The sequence below is a fragment of the Nyctibius grandis genome, chromosome 8 (genome assembly GCF_013368605.1).
Source record: "Nyctibius grandis isolate bNycGra1 chromosome 8, bNycGra1.pri, whole genome shotgun sequence".
NCBI lineage: Eukaryota > Metazoa > Chordata > Aves > Nyctibiiformes > Nyctibiidae > Nyctibius > Nyctibius grandis.
The window spans coordinates 14,622,780-14,631,710 of NC_090665.1; the positions used below are offsets into that span (position 1 = coordinate 14,622,780).

Below are 8,931 nucleotides of genomic sequence, written 5' to 3' on the forward strand. Positions count from 1 at the left end.
ACTATGAAAACCAATAGGAGTTCATAACGAAAAAGATGAAAAGGTGATATACATCCTATAAACTTGGACTGGGAGGGGAACACATGGTTCCTCAATAAACAAGTTCAATCTTTGTACATTATGTGCTGCGTGCTTCAAGCAAAGGGTCTGGCCAGGCTGTGCTGATGCTAAAGCAGGGTTAAATGGAGGATAACTGCCAACAGAACGTTTTTTAGGGAAGTCAACTAGTGCATTTTTCTCCCTTGCGTAAGCCCCCCCAACATAAAAGTACAGCTGTTCAGTGGTTTTCTGGAATGTTTTACTATTTGCATGGGTCCCTTTGAGCTAGAAATGCTGAGGCACAGTAGTCTCATTCAGTGTATCCCTCCCAACTTTCAGAAAACTGAGGGGACTCAGGAATGCTGTTTTATTTTCTATTTCTGTTCCTATACTTCACCTACTGATGATTAAATTCCACTAGCCAACGATCTATCAGTAACTGACAAACTTGTCTGACCTAGAAATAAAGAAAGGAATAGGTGAATTAGCTGAAATTAGGCGTTTGGTTAAGTCATTCTTTGTTCTGGCCATAACACTAATTACAGCTTTCACTTCAAACAGTGAAATACTGTCTAAAGATTGACCTTGCCCAATTCAGTACCAGTTTCTTTAGATATTGCCAGTTACCTTTTGCTGTAGCCTGCTTTTTGTCTTGTCTTCAATCACGCCACTCACTGATGCATTGCCAATCCGATCTCACTTTCCTGCTGTGAGGTTGTCTTCAGTTATTACCCATTTTCTGTGCCTATAAGAGAAATGCTACTCAACTACAATAAAAGGAGATAAACACCACAAATAGTAACCAAGCATTCTAGCTAGTGTTGTTATAGCAGATAGGTGGACAGTTTTGCTATCAAACAAGAAACGAATGGAATGAAAATTGTAAATGATACCTGACAGCCCAAAATCTGTTGTTCTTTCAGATGATGGTGCAACAGAGAATACTAACAGCATGCCATTTGGAGCATGGTATTTTCCTACCCTTAGTTGCAATTCACTTGAAAGCTCAAAGTAATTTTAGTATCATTTATCTGAAGATAAGGCCATAAATGATTAGACCAGCCATTTTATTTCATATGTGTTTTGTCTCAATCACAGCTGTTAGGACTTACCGTCAAGATAACTTCTTTTCACTTGTTTGTTACAGCTGAGGTTAAAAAAAATCAAGTACAAGTAACTCATAACTCCCCTTGCTTGTTAGATTTGTTAAATTTCCTAAAATGTTCAAAAATGACACAGGTTCTTCTAGAGTACATCTGTCAAATTATTTATTTTTTTTGGTAAAGGATAAGTTTAAGATGGTACAGAACATAGTATGAGCGCTCTGAGCACAGTGACTGACTGTCAGTGAAAGTGATCTTAAGAGAGAAATTTGTTGATGGAAAGGGAACTAAGTGTGGTTAGCAAAAGCTTACTGGCTTGATTTTCACTGCAGGGTTTTTAGGATTAGTAACTTTCTGTGCAATAGCAGCTGTATATAAGAAAACAGCTCTGCTTGGAGCCTTTCTGATCTTCAGGCTGCAGCGTTTGGGCCTCATACATGAGGTCTATACACCTTTAAGCTCTAAGAGTAAATTATGTGGCCACCTACTCAAAACCCTCCAATGTATTTGAACTCGCATTGTGTATACATGCCAAAATTTTAACTTTGCAGAAGATTTTAATTCCAGAACTGCTTTCTTATTCACCTGGAAAATAGTATCACACTTCTAGTGTGGAATCTGTATGCATCATGTCTTGATAAGTAGCTGGGGTTCAATTCTCAGCAATAGCAACCTGTTTATTCCTGTTAGCTTGGTGGAAACTAACCCTCCAACAGTGAAAAGAAAAAAAACAGTCTTCCCTCCATTTTCCCCTCTTCATAAATGATCCACATTTTCCATTTTGCCTTCAGAATTCCACGAGATTTCTAAAACTTTCTCTTTGTAATGCTCTGCAATTTTCTCTTACCTAGGTTCTCAAACTTGATCCTAACAATGCAGAGACTAACTGCTTCAAAATACCATAGTCTCCCTTCAGACTAACTGTCCAAAAATCAGAACTGCTACCCAAGAATACTGCAAAATTGTTAATTAATATTTGAAAGGAACACATGGTAGAACACAACATCCATGTCAGTGCACTTCTGATGGAATTGTTGCACAACTGAGAGCATGAGGCACAAATATCAGTGGTAAGCTAGACGAGGCTTAAAAACTGAAACAAGATTACCCAAAGAGTAGAGATTTAGCTAAACATGCAATAGAGCCTACAATGCAAGTAGACCACTGTGGGCCTGTAGTGGCCAGGCTATACCCTGACCCTGTCCTCCCAGCTGTAAACTGTAAATTGTACCATGCTTGCAACTCTGAAAGGATTCTGTGATTACACTTCTCTTTCTGGAGATACCTGATCATTGCTGGGTTGCCAGTATTACTGTCAGAAATAGGTGAGGTGTTTATTTTGCTTTGCTGTCCACCCCTCTTCCCCTGACTCAGCCATTTGGCCACTTTCTTTGGCATATCTAATATACTGCTCAAGCAGATCTATTCATATGCCGATGAATCTTGATAACCCGTTTCCCCAACTCAGCTTTAGGTTAAACATATCCAAATTAAATTTTAGTCTATTTCTCCTCTTATTGAGGTGTCTCTTGGAAGATAATCATTAAATTCAGCTAAAAAAAGCACAAGATTAACCATGTAATGTAAGTCACACATTGTATTTGATAATGCATAAATATCCATGTGCTCTATCAAGGTCAAGACAGAACATGACCTTTTATGAACTCATCAAGGCAGAAAAGGAGACTTGAAGTGTGGGGAACACAGATACATGCTAACCACTCAGAAACAATTGGATGCTTCTCACAGTGTGATTAGATGCCCTAAAATCTGGGCAGCAATAGCCACAGGAGAGATTATGAACACTCCTGGCGACACTAGTAGCTTCTGGACCTCAGGAAGGTCCAGAGAAAAAGGAGAGGTAGTGAGCAAATGAGAGTAATTTGTGACTGCTTAAAACGTTTTCAACTAATATTATACTTTTACGTAAACAAGAGTTTAATTAAGACAGTGTAATGAGAGTTTGTAGATTATGTAAATTTAAGTTACCATATTAATTACTGGAGCTACATTAAGGAACCAGAGAAAAGGACTACCTAAATGTACTCCTTTAACGAACACAGAGGATAAAATTACCACAGTGGAGGAAACTTAGAAGTGTAGGAAAATGCAGTGAGTGCCCACTATCTGAAATAATATTTTTAACGGGAATTAACTCTGACACATATCTCCATGTCTGAAAACACAGTCCATACATTTCAACAGAATCATTCTAGAAAGTGTAAATAAATCACGATGTTTACATTCTGCATCTGCCTCTGTTTTTATAGTACTACAAAGAGCAAAAAGAAATGAGATACATTTTCAGATATTTAATACAATTAAAGATAATAATATTCATTCAGTGGGTAACACAAATCATGCATTTTCTTGTTCTAAGTGGTAAAAAGCAGGTTGTGGAGTTGTGACATTGCAAACTGAAAGGCAACACTCTCCTCGCTTCTGCAGTGCTGTGGATACTGGCATTTCAGGCTGGTATTTACTGCCTCTTAAACCGGTAACTTCCAGTTGCAGTTTGCACATGCTGTCCAACCCAAGCAAGGTAACTGTTTCCAAGGAGGAAGACAGGACACCACACACTATCAGAAACAGGCACCCTTCTGCTCTCCTCCAGTGTGAGAATTAACTCTGTTTCCATCTATTACCTTGACAAAAGTAAGGGGAGAATGAAACCAACTATATTCAAGTTTAATCATAAATGTGACTTCTCTTAATCATACAGGACCGCTTTCCTTTCTCAGTTTAGCAATATAAACTAGAAAGCACTCCATAGTTGTAACTGGTTTTTCTCTGCTATGTTGTTCAAGTTGTAGAGAGGAAATAGGTACAGAAATACCACGTTCCTGCTGGGAAGGCATATAGTTAAAATTCTTAATGCATGAGCGAAAACTTAATTTGTAGGCACTTCATCATATTTTTGAAAGATGCTGTTATTTAAAAGATTATGGTGTCAACAAGGAAAATGGACTGCTATAGTCAGGAGTGTGAAACAGTTGTCTGACACTAAAACAGAGCTAAAAGAGCCTTTCTACATCACCATGGTAATTACCTGCTTCAGGCCATACTCAATCCTCCTACTCAGGCAAAAATCTAATCATGTTAGTGGTGTGGGTTCATGCAAGTGAAAAGAGAAGATGCCCCCCATCCCCCCCACAACAAAAACCACTCTTAACCCTCATCCCTTTTTGGGGCTTGTGATTTTACTGAGCCCATTTACTAGCCTGTCCCATGCCATGCAACACAACACAATCGAAACAAGTGCTGCTACTTATGGAAGTGATGGAAATGTACAGTGAACTGTAGCACCCTCTGGACAGAAGCCTTATTGCTGTACATCTCCTTAATTTTAGTGGGTTTGCTGAAATATAGAAATGGGTGTGACTGAACCCTGCAAATTTACTGCTTGTACATACTGTGATCCAATTGACGTATTTAGTTACTGATACGTCAGTTCACTTGCTCGGAAGAATATAGGGCTTGTGTGCCTGCAAATAACCGATAACATTTTAATGTATGGAGAGTGGGAGGACAGTATATATGTTACAGGATTTCACCTGAACATGTTGAAGAACTCTAGTCCAGTTCCATTTTTAAGAGTCCAAGCCAAGTTTAGAAGCTGGGTGATGCCGGGGAAAAAAAAAGGGGGGGGGGCATTTTACCTTTTATTACCTAAATTTAATCTCTGGTTGCAGATCAGTCCATTTTTTTTCTGTAGACAAGGGATAATTCTCTGGTTATGGAGAGTGTGTGCTACACAATTCTGGTGAAACCAATACTAGTTGCTAACTGGTGGAAGTTGTATCGCCTGTTAGACTGAAAAACATAAGCATTTGCAAAAGTCTCAAAAATCATCAGCATCGCCTCTAGTGATTTTTGATTAATTTATATCATGAGCTTAGCAGAGTAATAAAAATTTCAAATGTTCATCTGATCTTGGCCAGAGATAAGAGGGCTGGCTGTTCGGAAGAGCCTCGAGGGTGAGGAGGTGTTACAGCTCCGAGTGCTGTGCCTCCTGTCAAAGGGTGCCTTTGCTTTATCTTCAAACTGCTGACAAGACACTAGAGCTGACACACAGGACATGGCTGTGAGTCTGTGGGACACTTAGCTGTCTCCAAAACAAACATGTGGGGTGGCCCTCGAAGGGCAAGCCAGGGCCCAGGGCTTACGTGCCTGCGTTTTGTCCAGAGTTGAGACTTCCTCTGCCAACTTCATCTAAACAAGGTACACAGTCAGCAGGACGCTCTATGGGAAGCCACAAGCGCTTTCCTTCCCCCGGGGCCCGGCAGCGTGTTGCCGAGGGGAAGGTGACAAGCGGCGCGACGGCAGGCTGCCGGCCGGGCTCCAGCGGCAGAGCCCGCGGCAGGGGCCGCCCCGCGCCCGCGGAAGCCGGGGACGCGCCTTACCTGGCTCCGCGGAGGGCGGCCTCGGGGCGAGGAGCGGCCGCAGCGCGGCGGGGCCGGCGGCTCAGCCCCGACGGCGCTCGTACCGCACCATGCTCGGCCGGGCTGAGCCGGACTCTGTGCGCTCTCCCTTCTCGGCCGCACCGCTCCCCCCGCTCCGCTGCGCGGTCCCTCCATTTATAGCGAGGGGCGTTGCGGCTCAGCCCAGCTCGCCCGCTGTCTCTCCCCACCCATCTCCCGGGACGGACCCCTCTGACCCGTCTCCCTCCCACGTCCCCCCTTTCCTCCACACACACCTCCCCGCTCCCCCCTCCCCCCCCGCCCCCCCCGCCATCCGCTCGCACTCCCGCTGCCGGTGCCCCATCGCCCGCTGCGGGAGTGCGGAGGCAGCCGGTCCACATCGCTCCGCCGGCAGCGAGGGGGTGCCCGAGGCGGGGTGACGGGCAGGACGGGTGTCTTTCGGCGCTGGGCATCTCAGTGCGGAGCCAGCGCCCAGGGACTTGGGGTTACTTCGGAGGAGGGCGACTGCCAGCGCAGCGCAGGCGGCGTGGGTAGTGCGAGGGGTGGGCGTGGGACGCCCGCTCCTTCCTTTTGCCTTCATCTTTCTGAAGTGGGGGTCGCAAGCGGCGTACAAACGTTTCCAGTTTCTCTAGGAATCCCTCTGGTCGCCTGTGAGCATAACCGAAATGCTCAGATCCTCACTAGTAAAGTTGCAATATATGTAAAATTGCCATAATAAATCTGTCAGACTTTATTCTCTGGGAGTAGATAGGAGAAGGAAACAGGTATGTTAAACCCCCCTGGAGTATGTGTCCTAGGAATTATACTCCTCATGTCACTGCTGGTTGACAGTAAAAAAAAAAAAGGACTTTGAGGGATTTCTTGGTTTTTTGTGTCTCTCTTAATCTGGATCTGGTAAACAGGACAGGGAACAACTTTTCAGGCAGGATTTCTGAGATTGTCATGCTCATCAAGAACAGGATTTCGGAAGTTTTGTTTTATTTTAGGGTCATCTGACCATAGTTATGGACAGAGCTAATGCTTCCAAAGAGAACTGCACAGCTGCAGGTTGCTTTCTAATCTTTTTATACACCTAGTGTGTTTTTGAACGCCCTCCTAAGGAAGACACTGTGACCTAGGATGGTAATATCTTTCAAGGGCTGGCAGTGTAACTTTATTGTGGCTAGGAGTAATACTTAGTGATAGTGACAGGACAAGGCAAATCAAGAGCAAACATTTGGATTCTGCAGTGGTAACAACTTGAGCTGGAATAATAATTGCTTTCAGCATCTGCACATGTATAATCAGTAAGGTCTTGCCTGGCTATAATTTGTTTTTGAAAGACTGTTAGCTAAATCAGAAGTTCAGATAGAAATGCAGAACTGAGGCGCATTACATGAACTTAATTGTTCCAGGCTGTGTCTGATGGGCCACAAGTGCATTACATGGAGGCACTAATTCACCTGTGATATAATCTTTTGCCCTGATCTTATTTATGTCATGTCAAGAAAAATCATCTGCGTTTTCATCAGAAGAGCAGTCAGGATCAAAGCCGTCTATATTGGCAGCATGTTACCCTCCTGCCACTTGGGGAGTTTGCAGTTGGCTTCATCTCTGAAGAGATCATGCTGAGATATTTTCTAATGATTAACTGTGTGTATGTTCACAGATTTATCATGACTCGGACTGGAAGCCCCTTGCCAGTAAGTACTATTCAGGCCTCTACAGTCCCTGAAGCCAGCCATAGCAGTGTGCTCTTTTATTCCCATATATGTTGTTGGTTGTATGACATGGATTTTTTGACATATTGGACACATTTATTCTATCCAAACAATTCATTTTACATGTGTGACTGATTACAAAACTCTACTAAGTATCATTATATTTGGCAGTTATTGCACAAATCTGCCTCAGTCTGTTCTATGGTAAAACCTGCTGGATAGAGCTGATGGGGAGGAGACGTCCATAAGCTGATGCTTGCAGGGTTTTGTCTTTTAGTTCTCCGAGAGCTGAGCTGAAGGAACTGAAGCCAAATCCCAATGCCAGCATCAAACACTGGCTACTTAGAGTCACAAAATGCCTCTGGATGTGTGAATCACTGCCGGGGATCAGTTGTTCCCTTTATTACTTTCTGTCATCCCTTCAGCAAAGGGATGGGGGAAGTAGATGATAACTGTAATTTTAAACAGAATAAAATGAAAAAATAAACTTCTTTTTAATTGGATTATTTTTTTAAAGATGCATGTAAAATTGAATTTGGGTCTGCATCTCTCTCTTGAGTTCAGTCCATCTCTGGTGGATGTGCACAAGAGAGAAGATGTAATTTCATGTGATTTTGGGAAAATCTCCTCCTTACCAGCAGTTTTGTGTCTGGAATCCCATTGACAGAACTGTGTCATGATGAGCACTGAAACATGCACTCACTATAGAAATGTGATTTACAGGAACATCCAGTGAATAATAGACTTGATGACTAGAATTCTGTTTTCATTGAACTGCTGTAAATAAAGAGGCTTCTTTCCACCAGAATTGATTGAGGTGTCTGTAATGCAGAAAGGGCTTCAGGGAGCAGGTTTCATTCTACTGCTTGCATTAGAGCAAACAGCTGTCATTAAGAAGGTGACTGGAATGGGCAATTTGATTGCTATCAAATCAAATAGATAGCTCTTCTCATAGCAATGCTTATTAAAATCACTAGTACTATATTGAGAATAAATTGTTTAAAACAAATCTTCATTGAGACATCAAAATAATATTGCCTTTAAAACCCTCTGATTTTTAGTAAGCAATACATTTGGAATGTTTCACCTCTGAACCTTTTGGTTGTGTCGTTTTCACATTTCCAAGATTTTTTTTCTGCAAGAATGAGAAGTAGAAAATTATTTTCTTTGTTGAAAGCTGATGTTCCATATGTAGATCCCCATGCCTCTGGGCTTCAAGAGCCAGGCTTGAGGAAAGCACCACAGGTTGTGATATTTGTGGCATGTTGCTTTTATTCATTGTATTCTTTTGTATGTGTTTCTGGTGCATTTTCCCACTGTTTCTTCTTTCAGGAAATAGATTGGATTTTTGCACATAGAATATAGCTGTGCATTTGCTTAGAAGAAAATGAGTAATTCAGAGGCAGGTCTTTGCCTGTACTGGAAACCTGTAGATGTCCTGGTAGCAAGCTGATTTGAGTATGCTGATGATTTGCCTGAAGATAAGAAAACTTACAAATGCTTTTTTAAGGAACATTTCTTGTCAAAAGACTCTCATTCTGCCATAATGAGTATTTCAGTCACATCCTATTTACATAACAAAATCTTTTCTGAGAAAAGGGACCAGGAATTGATCCCAAGTCAATGCATTTATTATTTAGAATTTTTCATTCTCTTTTGTCTGTGAAC

The 8,931-nt window shown here is 42.2% G+C and overlaps 1 protein-coding gene across 1 annotated transcript in view; it reads right to left on the reverse strand.

Moving 5' to 3' along the window:
* The window catches only part of AGTR1 (angiotensin II receptor type 1), a 29,649-nt gene extending 23,969 nt beyond the window's left edge, over positions 1-5,680 (reverse strand). Inside the window, exons 1-2 of the mRNA XM_068406702.1 lie at positions 5,546-5,680; positions 667-784 (exon numbers count right to left, since the gene is read on the reverse strand). The gene's annotated coding sequence lies outside the window, so the exon portion shown is untranslated. The remainder of the gene's footprint in view (positions 1-666; positions 785-5,545) is intronic.
* Positions 5,681-8,931: the final 3,251 nt, after the last annotated feature.